Source organism: Monodelphis domestica, chromosome 8 (genome assembly GCF_027887165.1).
Source record: "Monodelphis domestica isolate mMonDom1 chromosome 8, mMonDom1.pri, whole genome shotgun sequence".
In the NCBI taxonomy this organism is placed as follows: domain Eukaryota; kingdom Metazoa; phylum Chordata; class Mammalia; order Didelphimorphia; family Didelphidae; genus Monodelphis; species Monodelphis domestica.
The window spans coordinates 155,153,537-155,172,658 of record NC_077234.1 but is presented as its reverse complement, the minus strand read 5'-3'; the positions used below and the strand labels follow the sequence as shown (position 1 = coordinate 155,172,658).

At 37.9% G+C, this 19,122-nt stretch overlaps 1 long non-coding RNA gene and 6 other non-coding genes across 10 annotated transcripts in view; all 7 read right to left on the bottom strand.

Annotated features, from left to right (window-relative positions):
* Nucleotides 1-13,088, bottom strand: part of LOC103092334 (uncharacterized) — a 51,223-nt gene extending 38,135 nt beyond the window's left edge. Inside the window, exons 1-2 of one of the 4 annotated variants that reach the window (XR_008914133.1) lie at nucleotides 12,693-13,088; nucleotides 827-10,289 (exon numbers count right to left, since the gene is read on the bottom strand). This is a non-coding gene — a long non-coding RNA (uncharacterized LOC103092334). Of the gene's footprint in view, nucleotides 1-826; nucleotides 11,131-11,965; nucleotides 12,125-12,692 lie in introns of those variants that run through there. The other 3 variants (XR_008914134.1, XR_008914136.1, XR_008914135.1) reach the window with 3 other exon arrangements.
* MIR92A-1 (microRNA mir-92a-1) lies at nucleotides 8,631-8,708 on the bottom strand. Its single transcript, NR_032234.1, has one exon. It is a non-coding gene; the product is annotated as a microRNA mir-92a-1 (primary transcript).
* On the bottom strand, nucleotides 8,745-8,833 carry MIR19B-1 (microRNA mir-19b-1). The gene has a single exon (NR_032233.1). It is a non-coding gene; the product is annotated as a microRNA mir-19b-1 (primary transcript).
* MIR20A (microRNA mir-20a) lies at nucleotides 8,870-8,971 on the bottom strand. Its single transcript, NR_032232.1, has one exon. It is a non-coding gene; the product is annotated as a microRNA mir-20a (primary transcript).
* MIR19A (microRNA mir-19a) lies at nucleotides 9,049-9,129 on the bottom strand. Its single transcript, NR_032231.1, has one exon. It is a non-coding gene; the product is annotated as a microRNA mir-19a (primary transcript).
* MIR18A (microRNA mir-18a) lies at nucleotides 9,200-9,271 on the bottom strand. Its single transcript, NR_032230.1, has one exon. It is a non-coding gene; the product is annotated as a microRNA mir-18a (primary transcript).
* Nucleotides 9,334-9,418, bottom strand: MIR17 (microRNA mir-17). Its single transcript, NR_032229.1, has one exon. It is a non-coding gene; the product is annotated as a microRNA mir-17 (primary transcript).
* Nucleotides 13,089-19,122: the final 6,034 nt, after the last annotated feature.

Genomic DNA, 19,122 nt, shown 5'->3' with positions numbered 1-19,122 from the left:
CTCTATCCTTTGTTTTTCTTTAGAAGAGGCTAATAATCACATAATTATGGCCTCTATACAGATAACTCCTAGAGCCTCATTTCTAACAGCTCTCTTCCTAAACCATTTACTTTCAGCTTATTTTTATGTTCTACTAGCACAAATTCAACATGCTTGGGACTCATGATCCTTTCCCCACCTCAACACACAATTATCCTAATTTTCTTGATGGCATCACTAAGATTTTGTCACTAAGCTTCAAAATCCATCATCATTTTTCACTCATTCTTGTTTCTCTATAATCAAATCAGTTTTCAAGTCATGTCAATTCTACCAGTAAATATTTGTTAAATTGAGGATAGCACCAAAAGGTTAAAAATAGTGAATTTAAAAGAACAAAACATATTAAGTCCCACACATTTCAATAAGTCTTTGAAATAATCATTACATAGTAAAGTAAAACAGGCCTATAAAGATCTGAAATCACAAGAGAAACAGGTCCATAAAGATCTGGAATTACAAAGGATTTCTGACACTTGATGACAATTTAAGTGACTTCCAAAATGCCATTTATACATTTATATATGCAATTTTTGGATTTCCACTTATGGAAAAATCTTGTAATGATTGAAAATAGTACACTCTTGTAATAGTACCTCCCCTCCAACTCTATACTCCATTTTCAAAAGTCTACAAAAGGCTTATTATGTCCATTTCCCAAAGCCTCAACCAACATTATCTTTGCCACCAATAGGTAAAAGATTTACTATCAAAAATTGCTTCAATTTGCATTTCTTATTGTTAAAATTTTTGGTAAGGCTATATGCTGATAGCCCAAGTTCCTTACCTTGAGAATCTACTCATATAGTTCAATTTTTGTCAACCAGAGAATGGCTTTTTCTTCTAACCTGGAATTGGAATTAATTCCCTATAAACACATAGAAACAAAGGAATTGATGTCTATCAGGAAATTTGTTACCAAAATGTAATGTTTTCATTCTAATTAAACCTTTAAATTCTATTAAATAATCTTCAATTCCTTGCAGGTTAACCTTTAATCTCCCTTATATTTCTGTAGTGTTTGACTATTAAAGTCACATAATATAATTACTGTTTTCTCAGAAATTTTAATCAAATACTGAGTTCTTAATAGCTGGAGTGTTTCTATTTCTTGAATATTTTCTGCTGCTGTCACTTCCCCGTTTGGTTTTTTTTATTTCACTGATACTTGCATTGCTTTAGTAAGAGTTTTAAGAAAATATTTTCCTAATTATATGCATCTTTTATCTATTCTACCACAAATTTTATTCAGTTGTCTTCCACTCAACTTCCTGGAGGACATTGGTCCAGATCAACATCAGATACCTTTTGAAGAATGACCTGATTTATGTTCTAATGGGGGATGATGGAAGGAGAAATATTTAGAATACTTGTCACAAGGGATTAGGTATAGACAATTATGACAAATTTCTGAAAATGATTGAAGGGGCAAGCTGCCACATTTAAGGGGATCCTTAAAACAAAATTAAGTTATCCAAGTCTAAGTATATAAAAATGTATAAGTAGGGTTATGTGGGAATTACTTGAACTTTACACTTTCTTCTAAATTAATTTAGGGGAATGAGTTCTATAATTGATTACAGGTACAGATCTAAAACATCTCTCAAATGAAGGATATCTTTAGTAACACAACTAATTCCCATGTAGTTAATTACACCTCAGCAATGCCTTATATGCAATTCTTGATTAAAACCTATTCTTGGGCCCATCCAAATTTACTGGTAGCATTTCTCCTAGGCCTCAGAATTTTGAGGATACCAGCCACCCATGTCCTTTTCTATTATCTTGTTAACTTTATATATTCACTAAATCCTTACAAAGTCACTAGCTAGACACTAGAAATTCAAAAAATTAGTTTCATTCATTAAGGACTAGTTAAAATCTCCCATTTCTTGGTATATTCTTTCCCCTTATCTGTTATAAGTTTAGCAAAAATAATCTGTTTTCAAAATCTGACATACCCAGGATTCCCACTCTATGTCCTTTTGACATTTTTTTGGTTGTGTTCTGGTATATAGTTTTTACATAATAGTTTTTGCAGCACAATAGCCCTCTTTACATTCCTATACCATTTTAGCTATTTTCTAACAAACCCTACAGTATTTTAATGATTATGGAGCATAACTAACTTCTTTGATATATTATAAAATGGAAAAGAATATTAACAAAAGGAAGGCACAGAACTCATTAGGGTCTAGGTGGCTATTTATGGGAGTCACCATTCTTCCACTCAACTAGGTTTAGAACATATCTATTTGATACAACAATCTGTTCAATCTAGGGAATTCTACCTCCAAGTCACTCCCCTACTGGATCAAAAAGCCCTAACTTGATATTCTCTGCATAAAAGACTCCATTTTGGACCTAACAAAAAATGTTAAGTTGGATTATATAGATTTGGAGGTACTTCATTTTAAGGTAATTATTTAAGATTTTTAAGATTTAATTATTCTAAAGTTTAGTTAATAAAGGGATGGTGAAAGGTGACTATAATGAGAATGTTAAGAGGTAATAGGAAGTTTTAGGTCATTGAGATGTCATTTTATATAAGCAAATGGAGGCCAGTAACCCTATAGCCAAAAAAGTCAGATTTGAAGCCTTGCTACCTGTATGGAAGTTTATTACTTTTGCTGCGACCAGTTGTACAAAAGACTAAAAGGTAAAATTCCATTAAAATTTTTATTGTAGTTTGAATTATATTCAAATATTATCAAACTTGGTAGGATAATTGCATCTTACTTTTAGTCTGAATAAAATCTATGATTTTTTTTATTTTGTAGGTTCCTTGATATATACAAATAGCCATGAGCAAAGCATCATTTTAAAATTTTAAACTGCTTTTCAAATTGATTTGGGGAGTTATTAAAAAATACTCTTTGAATATAAATTTAAAACTATTCTGGCATTTTTTTTGTGTCTATCTTAGAGCATTTACCTGGTAAAAATAAAAGTAAAATTCTAACTCAATGCACACGTAACAATGCAATAAGGCTAACTGCAAGTGCAAAACTATTATCTCTCAGTATGGTCTATGTGTTGAACACAGTGAAGAACATTTTCATCCCAATTCAATCCAAAATCTTCATTTGGATTATATAAATACAAATTTGACAACATATATAATCAGTAAGATCATATCAAACAACTATAAGACCATTTCTTTCACTTGGAAAAACCTACTTTTATAGCTACTTCAAAGCTTTTGAATGATCATCTGAGCAAACACCCCCAAAAAAAGGTTCAGAGAGGTTGTGACTATCACAGCAAGGACATTTTTTCCTGCATTTTTATACTCAAATTTCCAAACTTTCCCAAATTTCTTTTATATCTCCTATTGCCAGCCTTTCTCCTACTATTGACACACATACACTTGTCTTGTGAATAGATTCATTCATAGAAATACTGTAGCTGTACATATTTTTATCTGGTGTTTAGTATCTTCACACATACATTCTGGAGATCAGCATCTATTTCTAGAAAGGAAATGAAAAACCAACAAGATACTTTAAATAATGTATAATTGCCTAATGAGTTGTAAAAATTAATCTAACAAGCAAAACATTCCAAATACTTTTAAATGGATCAACATTTACCTCACTAATACTAGTAAGAACAATAATTTTTTAGATGAGGAAGAAACAACTTTATGAAATTTAAATAACTTGGCACAAGGTCATACTTGGAAGGAAGCAAATATAGGCCACAAAGCCAGGTTTTTATTCCCATTCCCAAGTTCCATGTAAATATCCTTTGGTGGGGGAGGAAGGTTTGACCTATCATAGGTGGACAACTTAGAAAAATCTCAACCAATGCAGAAGAGCAATACCAATTCTTTAAGAGTAAGCACGTATCATACACTGTAAAAAATCCTGAATTCTCTTCATTGATGTTTTTGGTATCCCAAACTAGGGTACAAAAATAATTTAGTTAAGATACAGGTATAAAACTTTCCATTTTTAAAACTATTATTGAATTCCACATGCCCTTTAAGAATATCATTAAGAGATATCAATATTTTTGGCAAATAGTACTTCAGTTTCAGGTAATAATTGTGATGATCTCAAATTAAGCCTCACAGATGTAGTTTGAGCACAAGGAAAAGTCAAGAGTATGATAATGAAGTTTAAAAATTTTTTAAACTAGCATTTCATACTGTAAATAGGGAATGTATGGCAAATTTAGGAAGATATATATATATGCTTGCACAAGTTATTAAAAAGACCAGTTCCAAATATATGTTATATGACAGTAAAGCAAATAAAACATCTGAAGAATGGTAAAAATATTTAAAAATTGACAAAAATTGAGTTGAAAAACTGGATATCTTGAAGATGCTTGACAAGTTCATGAAAACACAAGTAACAAAGCAACTCCAATATAAGATTACTAACAGGAAACAAAAGGGAAAAAATAGACCTGATTCTAGCCAAAGAATAAAGATTGGTAAGGTAGCCAGAGCACATTAACTGTACACAGGGATGTAAAAGACAATATACCAAAAACCACTGGAATAATTGGGGTAGAACTACAACAAATGCAGATGATATTGGGTATTTATTGCAAAATTTTAGACTCTTATCAGGAATTCACTGAATGTGATCACTGAAATTGGGGAGATTATGGGAATCGTTTTGGAAATTTTCAAGTACTTAAATTTGTTTCAACTATGATTCATGATATATAGCCTAATTATTATTAAACTAAGTGACTTACTGAAATCTTGAATACCAATAAGTTATGTCAACATAAGCTGTGGATTGAGGTACAAAAAATAAAAGAAAATCTCATCCAAATAATTGAAAGCATAATAATGGTAAAATTATGTCATTTTCATGGTCTATTTATGAAGCACCAAAGCTTTGAACCAATTTCTTATTCAGCTATCCAAAACCTGCCAGGATCCAGAGGAAGGTACTTACCGAGGTTTCAGATCAATTCATTTGATCCATTTAATCAGGCATTCAATGGGGGTGACTTTTTTCAACATCAAAAAGTTTTATTTCTAGAAGAGATCTTCAAAAAACTCAAACTGGACCATTTTATTTGCTGAGGATTATAAAAGCTATTAACAGAACATAACCTAAAAATCCTGGTATATTCCTGCAGTTCAAATCTTTGTTAATCATACTAATAAGAACATATTTTTTTAAGTTCAATCAATATTTATCCTTAATTTTTGGAATCAATATAGGAATAAAGCCAACCCCATATCAAATCCATTGTAACAGAAACAAAAATATAATTACACACCTTTCATACCTAGTGTGATTTTCATGCCATTTCAACAGTGGTGCTGATACCCCTTTGCTCTCTTCATGATCATTTAAGACTGATCACTCCCAACCCAGGACAATTCAGAGAAAAGTATTCTGAGGAGAGTAAAACAGGAATGGTGAACCTGACTAAAATTTAATTCCTTTAGTCTCGTTTTCCTTTTTTTTTTTAAACCCTTACCTTCCATCTTAGAATCAATACTGTGTATTGGTTCCAAGGCAGATCAGTAAAGGCTAGGCAGAGAGTTGTCAGATATCCAGCACACAGGGAGATGTTCTGTTCTACCTCTTCCCAGCTATCTGAGGACATTTTTTGCATGGCTTGGTCCCTCTGTCCAGCCACCCAAAAAGCAAACTCTTTCTCCCTTAGCTCTCTCTGGAAATCTAGGGGCTCAGAGCTTGAATTTGCCCTCTGGGTACTGGAACTCAGAAAAGGTTATTTATTAGCCAATGCTGGGCTAGGCAATGGGGGTGGGTTAAGTTACTTGCCCATGGTCATACAGCTAAGAAGTGTCTTGAGATCAGATTTGAATGAGGACCTCCTGTCTCTAGGCCTGGCTCTCAACTCACTGAGCCACCCAGCTGCCTTGTATAGTCTTATTTCTTCTGCCACCAATTGCCACATGGAGAGAGCCCTGTCATCCTGGTTGTCATTTGTCTTTAAACTACCCAATTGTGAACACCAGGAGTTTTCTTTGGTCCTTTAACATAAAACCTTAGTGATTTTAAGCATTTTACAAGGATTGCACATTATCATCTTAAATTAATACACCAAATTGAGCTAATTTACACTAAAAATGTGTGGAAAGAACATTTCTTGACATATAATTGTTCACAATATACTCACTTAAAATTTAAGCATTAGTAGTTTGGTCTGACTCCTTTTCTCTCCCATCTTTTTATCAATAGCAATTTTCTAAAGGCCTCCATTTGTAATAATTGATATAAAATACTTGAGATTTAAATTATCTTTTAGGACATACAGTTCAAACTTCAAACATAGCATTTTTTAGTTTTTTAGTTTCCAACATTTAAAACTTAGAATAGGTGTCTTCTTAAAGATTGCAGAGAATATTCAAAAATTTGCTTTAAAAAATTCAAATGAGGCTTATGTGAATGGATAGAAATTGAACCATAAAAACCTAACAGCACTATAGAGAACCCAAGAATAGTATGCTGTTTATGATCAAGCATACCCAAATCCTTCCCCTTCCTCTCCTTTATATTTAGATATCTCCCTCCCCAATAAATCACTGTGAAAACAGGATGCTTTCAAAGTATAAGTGCAATTTTTAAATTGCTCTCCCATCTTCAAGAATTTAGTCAGTATTTACCTTTTCAAACACAAATTTCCCTCAAAAGCCAATAGAAATTTCTTTAAAAATTATCATGTTAGGTACTCTAAAAAGGCATAATATTTCTGACTTCAAGTTCTGCTTTTTATTAGCAGATACTACATACTGGGACCATACATTTTAAGGTTGACTTACACAAAGAAATACAACTTATTATTTGAAATTATGCTTGTTCTCTTTTATCGACTTACCATGCAGATAACTATTACTATAGGATAAATAAATCATCAACAGGTGGGAATAAAATTCCCAAATTGCCTTTACTTTGAAGCATGGTTAAGCATCACAACTAGATAATGCCTAATGAGAAGGAAATCAGTCCACCTTAATAAAACTAGTCAAGAATTATTTTGGATACCGAAGGGGAGAAGGGGAAAACTGTGCGCAAACCTATCAACATTTAATTTTCTTCCTGGATATTATTAGTCTGAATACTTATACATTAATTCAGTTCTTTGCTAAGCACTTGATTTTAAATACTATCTTTAGTAATACTCATGGTTTCAAAGGTTCAGAAAAAACTAGTTTCTAGATTCTATCAGAAGAGTTTTAAGTTTATTTTAGTTTGGCTTTAATGTGTACTTCCCATTATTCAATCCTAACTCTATAAAATCCTTACTCTAATCCTAGAGTAAAAAGGTATTTATTTGGTATCAGACATCAATTAGTTGTCCCACAAACTTACCTTAACATTTCAAAAGCACTTACCTATTATAGCCCATTAGATTTCCAAATTACTGCTGTTTAAAGGTTACAATTTTGTCAATATTTAAGTGATATGTTCTCTGAAACCAATATTAAAACAATGAAGATATAATTTGTGAAACGAAGCAGTAAATATATGGAATCAGTAAATATCTGAATAGCAACCAATTCCCTCCCCAACAATCATCTTGTAACTTTTATTCAGATCCAAAGCAGCACTAATGAGAAGACCTATTTTGGCATATAATTTTAACAAGCCAATTGGAAATGGAGTGGCACACATATGCAACTCCCATCTTACTTTTTTAAAGTATTTGGAAAAATGTACATTACAACTATACAAAAGTGACAACTTTTAACTGGACTACCCTTTTTTGCTTGTGTATGCTCAACATCACATCAACTTGAAGCCTTTAAATAAAATTATTATTCCTAGAAAACATAACACTTAACTCTCCAGGTACCTTACATAAAAATTTAGTTGTCATGTTAAGTCATGAAGATTTGATAAATTTCAAGCTTTCCTATACCCTACCAGAGCAGCATATGGAATAGGATTTTCAGTCTAGTATTTGATGCCAAATCAGATGATTCTTGCCACTAAACCAATGTAAAACTGTCCAGGTTAATCTTCAAGGTTTTGAAGATATTAGGGAACTGAGTTGACATTGTGGAAAAGTTATAGTCTTAGGATTCAACATGTAGCACCTCCACACTAACCATATCTTAAAGCAGTTTTTGTACTGTTTGAAGATAACCAGTAAGCCTGGAAGTTACCAATATAGGAAATACTTAACACCAAGCTTAATCAGCACTCAAAATAGGACCTTTTCCTCAAAATATTTTAAAAACCATTTCAATTTAAATGTAATTTCAGTATAAGTGTAATCACCTGTCTTTATATAGCCAGATAACCCTTCAATGAGGATGTTGCAAAGATAAGGACTTACCTTAATTAAACTTATCCCCTATTAGGTACTTCTTTCAAAATCATGAAGTCTTACAGTTAGTAAACATGCACATTAAAACCCAAGAACCCATATTAACCCAGATATAAAGATTAACTTTGAACTCTAAACAGTTTTCAGTTCTGTAGTCAAATACAACTTGGGACACTGAAATAGCACATTAATGTAAAGCCAATGTCACCACCACAGGAACATCCAATGTAGGCTCGTGCTCCAAGTACTTTAAGATCATTTTACTGTGGATATTATCTTCAATAACTCATTTCAATATCGCTCGGCCACAATCCCCACCAAACTCAACAGGCCGGGACAAGTGCAATACTACAGACAGACACAGCATTGCAACTGATCCCAACCTGTGTAGAAAGGGGTTTGACTTTTCCACATATTTTTCTACTGACTTTCCACCACCACAGTCAGTTTTGCATGGATTTGCACAGCAGAATATCATACAGCTGGATGCAAACCTGCAAAACTAACCATAGAACAGTGCTCAATTAAAAGTTCGATGGGTAGATGCGATGAAGTTGTAGTTCTACAGCTAGCAGTACTTCAAGTGCTCATAATGCAGTAGATAACTAAACACTACCTGCACTATAAGCACTTTAGTGCTACAAAAGCTGTCCTTTCAAATACACTGGGCAGACTTCTACATTGCAGCAATAAAAAGGACAAAAATTATTCAAAACCTCTTGATGAAGGAAATAGCAGGCCACCATCAGTTTTGCATAGATTTGCACAACTACATTCTTCTTGTAGTGCAACTATGCAAAACTAACAGAGGACTGCAAACAATAAGCTATTGGAACACCTATATACTTGCTTGGCTTGAATTACTGGATGAAAACATAACTTCTTATGCCAGAAGGAGCACTTAGGGCAGTAGATGCTAATCTACTTCACTATCTGCACTAGATGCACCTTAGAACAAAAAGCACTTGACACCAGTATAACATGTAACATTAAATCCCACCTACAGTTCCAGAGGCGGCTGTCACTATAATGCTACAAGTGCCTTCACTGCAGTAGATTCTACATATCACTACCTGCACTGTAAGCACTTTGACATTATTCTGACCGGTTACTATCTTCAGTTATAACATGATTTAGATTTCTCCATACCTGCTTGATGGGGAAAAAACACAAATGTAAAAAGCTTAACCATGATAAAACAGGATAAAAAGTTCCATGTGAAATATATTAATTCCAGATACAGAAAAATATTATGCTTTTTGCCTCACACCTCAATACCAGTCAGGTAATTATGACCTGGAAAAAAAAAACCTGTAACCTGTACATGTACTTAAGACAAAAAAATATACAGTATTTTCTATCAAAACCAAGATACCATCAACTAAAGTTTAGACACCACAAAAATCAGCAAAATTTTAGAAAATTAAATGGCCTCAGTAGTTCCTGTAACATACCTAAAGACCAGAAGATTATGAACTTATGTTAGTTACTCCCACAAAACAAATATCTGAGTACAGTAGGAAAAAGTGGCTCATGCAAGAAAACAAAGTGCTTCTAATTCAATGAAATCTTATCTAAATAATGAAATTAAATTTTTTAAGAATGGCTAAAACAAGCATGTTATGTTCAATTTGTGGATAAACAGCATTTTTCATAAGTTTGAGGATCCTCTTATATACCAAGATTCTCAATTATACACGAGTCAAATAACTGCTTTTACATAAAATGATTTTAAACTTGAATGATTAGTTGACAACGAAGATATTAAAGAACATCTTTTATGGAACTTTATTAAGGATTTTACTTGACTACTAGCAGAAACAAAAATCAGCTGAAGAGTTTCGATTTATTCTAATTTTAGACTTTCCAACAAATAAGGCAATTGTAAATAAAAATGTTAATACTTACCCAACTCATTCATATAATTCCTTTCAAGTTTCCTCGAAACAAGAATTTTTTTACTTTTATCAGGTGTGCTGAAAATAAAAAATGAAAATTTTCTTTACTAAGGCATTGAAGAAAAAACTTTGAAGAAAATATCACTTGTAAACTATTAGCTTCCAGAGTACACTCTTTCCTTAACCCCATCCCATACTTAGCCATTTCTTTTAGCTTCAACCTTGATCTTCCAACTTACTGGAACTGTAAAAACTTGGACTGAAGTTATAGTAAGAGGGATTAGGGCAGTTAAAACATACAAAACAAAGTGGGTTTAAGCGATATAAAATATTAATTCATTGTACTTCAGAAAGGCAATTAAGCAAGACTCCTAATTACTGGTATTCTATTTTCTTCTTTTGGAATGTAAAGTAGCTAAAAGTAAAGGCACTCTTCAGTGCCCCTCCCCCAGTCCAGACCTCGTGGCTTCTAGCCCATGCTTCCCTAAGCTGGAGTGCTGCTAGTTTCTGAATAACAAGATCTTTTCTTTGGGGGAGGGGGGGTGAATGTAAATAGCCAACAGCAGTAAACCAATTTTTTTCTCGAATCCCCCAGACCTGGGCTTCAGGCTTGGTGACTGAAAATTTAAAAGGCGGAAACACCCAAAGCTCGACATGAGCTCCCTACCACCCTCATGGAGCTTGGAGCAGCACATGTCGCACAAGGGAAGCGCGGTTCCCTTTCACCACCACCAGGGGGCATGGGGAGGTCAGACCCAGGCTACAGCGTGACTCCCCCGCCCTCCCCCACCCATAACCGCCCCCCTCCCCGGCGGAGGCAACGCGGCTGCTCCCGGGAAGGCAGAGGCCCAAAGCCCCGGGAGCGCGGCAGGGCGGGGAGGAAGTAAGAGGAAGGAACGCACGCTGCTCTCCCGACTCCCCCGCCCCCTCCTTTGTGTGTCCCCCCCCCCCCCGGCCTCATGGACACACCCCTCCCCCAGAGCCCGACCCGAGAGGGGGCGGGGGCTCTGCGGCGGCTGGTGCCGCTCACACGCGGCCCAAGGCCTAACTAGGAACAATCGGCACTAACACGCAGCCGCCGCCATGTCCCCCACCCCCCGCGCAGCCCGCCCGCCCCGGCGCTAACATGGCGGCATGGCCACCGCCGCCGCTGCTCCCATGTCCCAGCCCCTTCGGCGCTGCCCACTTCGTAACTAAGCGGAGTCAAAGTCAAGACCACCGCGGCGGCGGCAAAGCGCGAGCGCCCTCCCGCCCGCACGGGAGTGGGGGGGAGGACTTCCTTCCCGCTCGTAGGGCAGAGCGTGGGCTCCCTCCCTCCACGGCCTCCAACACCGCGGCGGCGTTAACAAAAGCCTAAGCATGTGGAGGTGTATAGAGCAGGAAGGCGGGAAGGGGCGGGCGGAGGTGCCCCCCGCGGGATGCACCGCCCCCCAGCCCCCACGCTCTACTCGCTCGGCCCCAGCGCGCCTCTCCCGCCCACCCTGGCACGCACAAAGTTTGGGGGGCCTTGGCGCCTCCCCCTCCCACAGCGGCCGTCCCGGGGCCCTCCTGGGTTCGGGACGGGCCCCGGCGCGCGAGCGCTATCCGAGGCCTGGAGGGCTGCCCCATGTGCTACTGCCGCCGCCGCTTTGTTCTGGAGGCGCTTTAACTACCCCCCCCCCACGCGCGCCCGCCCCGAGGCCCGGGCCTGGAAGAGCAAAAACTTTGCCAGCCCCGAAGCCCCTTGCCCTTGTACCCCCCCCAACTTGACTCACCCCCTACAGCTCCTACTGGGGGGAGGGCGAGGGCAAAAGGGGGAGTCTGCCCCCCCACCTCCCCTCCAAGTGGGGCCATTGTGTGCGCGGCGCTCCTGCCCGCCCGCCGTGGCTGTGTCCGGGGAGGGGGGAGGGGAAGAGAGGGAGGGGGTGGGGTGAGGCTCCGGTCCGGAGTGGCTGGGGAGGGGGGGCCGCGCGACTCCTAGTAGCACCGAAGGAGCCGAGAGGCGCACACGCTTTTTCAAATCTCCCTCATCCCCTCCCTCCCTCCCTCCCGCCTGCCCGCCCGACCCGCGTGCTAGTGAGTGAGTGGAGGAAGAGTCCCGGCTGCCATGCGCCTGCCTCTCTGTACACCTCCCGGCGCCCAGCCCCAAGCAGCAACTGCAAGCCCGAAGAAGCCACCGCGTGCGGCCGGCCAGGAGAATCCCCCTCTGCACAAACCTTCCAGTCCGCGCGACTACTCGCGCGCGCCCCTTCCCCAACCCACCACGCTGCTCCCTCCCGCCCAGCCCCGCCGCCGCCACCATGCTGCCACCGCCGCCGCCGTTCCTCCGGGGAAGCCCGCCTCCCTCCTCCCCGCGCGCGGCGCAGCACGGCCCGGGACCCCCCTTTTCTTCCCCTCCCCTTCGCTCCTCTCCCCGCCCCGCGCCACCTCCCGCCGGGACGGAGGGAAAACCTCACACAACAGGTTTCATGTCAATAAGAAGCGCGTAGTAAAGACACTCACCAGTGAGGAGGAGCCGCTGCCGCTGCCGCCACCATCTTCACTCCACGCTCTTACTTGCCCCCGCCTCTCACTCGCCCCCCCTTCTTCCCTCCGCCCCCCCCCCACCTCCGCCTTACTACAAGCTGCGGCCCTGGGCCCAGGGGCGGCAGCAGCGAGCGGCCAGCCCCGTCCCGAAGGTGGGGAGTTTAGGGTGGGGGAGCCGAAGTCTCCGCTGCGTTGCGAAGGCAGAAGGGAGCCCGCGCCCCCCCACCCCACTCCCCGCGGGGCTGCCTCTAGCTTGTGCTCCTCCTCTAGGCTCGGGCGGCGTGAAGTGGCGCGAAGGCTCGGGTCGGGCCGGAGAGTCGACAGAGAAGTCTGGCGCTCGAGGGGACCATGTGGGTGAATGAAGGGCGGCGGCTCCCGCCTCAACGTAAATATGGACAAGCCCCACTCCCTCATTAGCATAAAAAACAAAGTACTTCCGAGCTGCCCACCCGCCCGCCAATCACGGGCTGTCTCCGCCTCCTTTGCAATTCATCTTGCCTCGCAGCCAACCCGGAGAAAGCCCGAGTGAGCTGCTACCTTCGCCACCCACCCAAACCTCCGCCCCCTAACTCCCAACTCCCCTGCACGGGAGGCACACCCCGCCCCTCCTCGCGCTAACGTCCGCCTCCGCCCACGCCGCCCGGTGGGTCCCCCTTCTAGCCTAGGCTGCGGCGCGCGGAAACCCCTTTGCTTTACACGCACCTCTTCCTTGCCTCTCCACGCGCTCAACCTTGTAGTAGCCTATCGTCCCACAATAAGTGCCTGCTCTCTTTTAGACCATACCCCGGACGTGCCATACGCACGCTCTTCGCCTTACACCCACAAACACACACTTAGGCAGCACCTCGTGTCCGGAGGAGGGAAGCACACTGCCTGCCCGGGTCACTGTGGAACCCTGTAACGCTCCTGGCTGCTTATTGTTACTGCTGCTCACCAGTCACGCGAGTTCAACTATCTTGGGGGTGGTCTCGGGACCATTGGGAGGGGGCGGCCCTAATTCAAGCAATCCTAAAGAGTAAGATAAAGTTTAGTAAGTATATGACAAACCTAAGCACATTTGTTTAGTGCTAAGCATATATATTTTTTTTTTAATTTTTTTTTTTGCCGAATGAAAAGAACTTAAAATGAGACTTTTGCATTCACTGGAAAGACGTTGACACAGTTCACTGATCCCTCTATTGACCATACACCTGAAGTAACATTTCAAGGCCAGAGCATACTATTTCTTTATATTTTTTTAAGATTTCTGCAAACGACCCTGGACACAGTACCACACCCCAAGCTTTCCGGGAGGAATTGTGGAAGTCAAAATAGAACTTTGTACACTCCATAACAACTGACTCAAACTGAGGACCCTAGAGTGTGCTCCATCTTACACACCAAAAGCACACTTGTTTCATTTCAGTGTGGTTGTCAGATTTAATTTATCTTTTTTCATCTGGGCTCATAATTTTTGCTATAAGTAATTTTACAGTGACAACCCAAATGTGTATATTATGTATAAAATATTTATACATAATATACACTTAACTAATGAAAGCTTATTGCTGAAAGATGCCTAGATGTACAAGAATTTGAAATTGAAACTGACAACACCATTACCTCCTTACTCTTTCCCACATTCTTCTGCATTCCCTCCCACTCCTTTGTTGAGATCACTGAGGTATACTGGTGAAATACAGGATACTTACTGCATCCTCACCTCCTCTGTCTCATCTCCCAACCAATGCTTACCATATCCATCAAGATAAAAGGCCTTTTGAAATTTTCTGAGGGTAGATATGAGATACCTTCTCATAAAAATTTCACACAGGGAACCAAATTGTTAACCTATAATTTTTAAAAAATGTTGGGTGGTAAGGAACCCAATTTGTCAACTCTTCCTTTCCCCTCAACACTCTACTTTGTACTTTAAATGAGAAATACTGTGGTTACCAAAAAAAAAATCATCATAGGTTCCAAATCATGGGAAAATCCCCCTATATTCATATAGATTTCTCAGAAGAAAAAATAGCAAGAATTTGTGCAATAGAAGTTCAACAGTTGTGTTCTGATTCTGCTTCTGGCTTCCTACATGTTAGTATATTTCATACAGTTATATAAATATATATTTAGTATATCAGTATACAATAATTTATATTGCTGGTAGTTTTCATCATAATTTTATGTCTTTTAATTTCCCTTTCATGTGATGGAACATTTACATCTATTTCTGTGATTTCTAAAAGAAACATATGAGTTTTTAATCCTGTATTTTTACTTATTACTTTTTGCCTCCTAAATTCTTTTAAAATCAAATTGGGGATTAAAAACAGCTTTTAGATCTTAAGTTGTTAAAATGTCATACTTCTGTTTAAGTAAAATGCATTTTTCATTATTGTCATTTATTTCATAGGTTTCTTACCAGTGAAGATGGGTACCTTTCTATAAAACTTCTAATTTCAATAGGCTATTTTTAGCAATTTAATGATATCTGGGTCAAAATTCTTTTTATGAAACAACCATATTATCTGATGAAAATTTAAAAGATTTTATAAACTGTGCCAGGTAAGATTTTTACAGTAATTCAAGCCTGAGAGAGTGCCTTATGAATTTCATATATGACTTTTTAAAGTGGGAAATTCCAGAAAGTTTCCAAATGAATATTTTGATTTTGATTTTTTATGGTTTTTGCACACACTTCCCCTCAAACATAATTCTCAGTAAAACTTTATAAACATATTAGCATTAAGACAAATAGGAACAACAAAGTGCTGCCAGGTTTTCAACAGATTTATTTTTATACCCTTGATTTGGGGACTTGACAATTCTTTTTTTCTCTTTTTCCCTGAAGCTATGACTGACTAGAAACTCATCCCCCTCACTTTCTAGGACAACAACACAGTCTAATTTATAAGTCACATTAGTAAAGACTTTATAGTTCAGATTCTAGTATTCAGAAATATAGGCTGATCTGCTTACAAGTCTATAAACTATAACGAGGGAATCTAAAGGTATAGTTTTCTGAAAAACAAAAATACCCCCAAGTAAGTTTCTCTAAGTGGTTTTAGCACCATACCAAAAACCAATGTGGTATTTTCATTATTTTCTGTCTTTACACAATCCCAAATATCTATGTGAAAAATTAGACTTTTTGGTCTATCTTCTAAATACTTCCAAATATCTGGATTTTTGAGATCATACAGACAAACTGATGGGCTAATTTTTTTTCAGCATTTCACCTAAATATATGGAGACACTGGAAGTGCATCTTTTGTATACTGAGAATTAAAGAAATCCTGAGTAACATTCCTACAGTTATTTCTCATAATTATGGATGGCTTTCACCATTAACTGAGCTGAATTTCTGAAATATTGGGGGGGGGAACCTAAATGCTTTTATTTTATAGCTTGCTTATAAGACTGAAAAATTAATGAAATGCTCATATCATAGGTGTGGAAACCTAGGAGTGATGGCACTATCTGAAATAATTGAAACATTTCAATGTCATATCATAAGCAAATATGTCATTTTAATGACTATACAGTGTCATTCCATTAATCTGCTGGAGTAATTAGTTATGCTTTATACTTTTCTAATTTTATGTTTTTAGCATAGGGGCCAATATCTATTGTTATTCATAGTATTTTAAATGTGTGTCTTGATAAATGAGAATGAATTTTAAACATCATTTCATACTTGGAATACTAACCCCTTAAAAATGAACAAAATTTTGAAAACCTTTTATAGAATACTGCAAACAGTAATCAATTCTATAATTTTATGAACTTAATGGGGGGGCTTACATATATGCATTTGTATATATAAAAATATATATTGAAATATATTTTGGTAAATACATGTGTTACATATATGTGAGAGATTAATAATTAAGGTGAATTTGAACATATCTTCAAAACATACCCTGTTTCAGAAATATTAAAAATACATATATGTGTATATAGATTAAAGAAACTATGAGGACCACATATTCAGACTTAAGTGGTAAAAATCCTTTGTAATAATGTGCATATTTTGAGTATATAATATGAACAAAACAAGAAAAATGACCTCATTTATTGATTTCCTGTCATATATTTCTACGAGAGTAAGTATGCAATATAGTCAGGAATTTTTTTGGAGGGATTGAGAAGTTAAACTACAAATGGTCTCAAATAATAGAAACTATACAAAAGTGTGTGTATCTTCAGGCTCTGAGGTACACTGATATAAGCAAAGTTTAATGTGTCCCAAGATGATGTATTTAATTTTTAAGAATGCTTTTGCATTTATTTGAAATAAGGAAGGAAATGTGCTCTTTGAATTTTAAAATCTTATCTTCTTAAATTCTCAATAGAGATCTTTATGTGATTGGATGAAATAAATTCTGCTAGCTAATTGAAAATCAATGCAAAACCTAAAAAGGACCAAAGAAGATAAATTACCAAATGCTAAGACTTTTATCTGATTTACCTGTCACTTAGCTGTCTGTTTCCAAATCTAGGTCTCATTAGTAAGTCCTCCAAAGATTTCTTTTCACTGGTGTTTCAACTACACTTCAACTACACTGCTTCAACTACATTTTCATCTAAGAAAAAAAACCAATTCAGCTTTAGTTTTAGACTTAGTCATATAGATAAGAGAGACAGAGATCCAAAATCAGTTTTTTATTGGTATTATTTTTACTTTTCAGTTTTCTGTTTAAAAAAACCTAGATTTTTATGATTTTTTTAAAAAATCTGTTATTTAACATGTAATCTAAAATATTCACCATTCTATCCATGTAAAGATTTAGGGGGAAGGTTTTAGGTATTTTTTTTTTTGCTTAGATGAGGTTATTGTTAAAAAATAATTAACTTTCTATTTCCATGAAGCTCCTTTAAAGTATGAAAGTATTTCATATCTTTATGTTTTAAAAGCATATACAGATATCTAGTTGAGTAAATTGCTACTCTTTTAAAAACATATAATTAATAAATCAACTGAAGTAGTTATGTACATCCAAAAGAAATTTGTTAAAGTTAATAAAATGTCTAAGGGGCATAAATCCACTTTACCAGAGCACCCTATGTCCCAACCATATCAGTTGCCTGAAGTATTTCCATTTGTGTTTATATTTCCCTTGTGCTTGCTAATTTTGTGCACATATTAGTATTCCAAAGAAACTGAGGCAATTTAGAAATGTTTTCTGCAGGCAAAACCCAAATTGAATTTGAGCAAATGTTGACAGACTAAGGCAACTTCCATGCTGACAGTGCTGTTTTGAGTATTAAGTTAAATTATATATTTACATATATTCCAGCTGTCATTATCAGCATCATTATTGTTGTTATTATCAGCAGCATCCTAGCTTGTGCCTTCCAAACACCTGAGTGGGGCCATGTCACCTTATCCTCTCTGGGCCCTGGCGTCTTCATCTTTAAAACAAGGAGATAGAATGAAATACCCTTTGAAGTCCCTTCCAGCTTTAGTCTATGAATCTTATGAGCCTGTTAATTCTTACGACAAGCAAACTCAGCAGTGTTCTTTTCTTTGGGACTTGGGCACCCATTTCTAAATGTACTGTTTACTAGATTCTTTTCCCCATAACGTACTCTAGAAAACAAAAAGATGACTACTCCCTAATCATTTATTTTCAGCATTCTCCAAATCTGTGCTACGATGCTTCTGTGACGTAGGTGGTAAATTCTAGAAACTTACTCAGAAACACATGGGACATGACTTTTCTGTACATATCTATCTGCAGACAGTTTAGGATTTTTCTGCAACAATATCTACCCTTGTGTCGGGTAATTAGTTATATTCAAGTATGAACTGCTAGAGTAGCACATTAGCCTGGGAGGCTACTATTTCAGTGCCTTATATAAACCGAAATAGCAGAAAATGCCTGATGTAGTAAGGTATCCTGGATATTAGGACCGTATTTTTAATGACTCATTTATTATGGGTGCTGATTATACTAGAAGAAGGAAGGGAGGATTTTTTTTTTATATTTTGCTTTAAGAAAGATAACAAGAAGTAGTCAGCCTAACACATTGGCATGGTACAGGGAAAGAAGGGTTGCTATATAGCCAAAGAAACTGTTTGAATTCTCTCTCTGCTACTTACTACTTATGATCGTAGGCCAATGATCTAATCCCTTTGAGTCCATCTTTCCTTACATAAAATTATAGGGTTAGATCTAGGTGGCATCTATAGGACCAGTTGTCAAATATTCATTGAAATGTGTGTCACTCTTTCATATTTAAAAAATGCTACTTCTAATGATGGTAGTTACAAAGAGAAACCCATTTGACTAAAAATATTTATATCTGCTCAAAAATCTTTCGTACACTGTCAATATGCAGTCTATACTATTTACATCTGGCCAGTGGAACTCAGTAAAGAGGCTGGCTGGGTGCAAAGAAGCCATAGCTTATCTTGAAA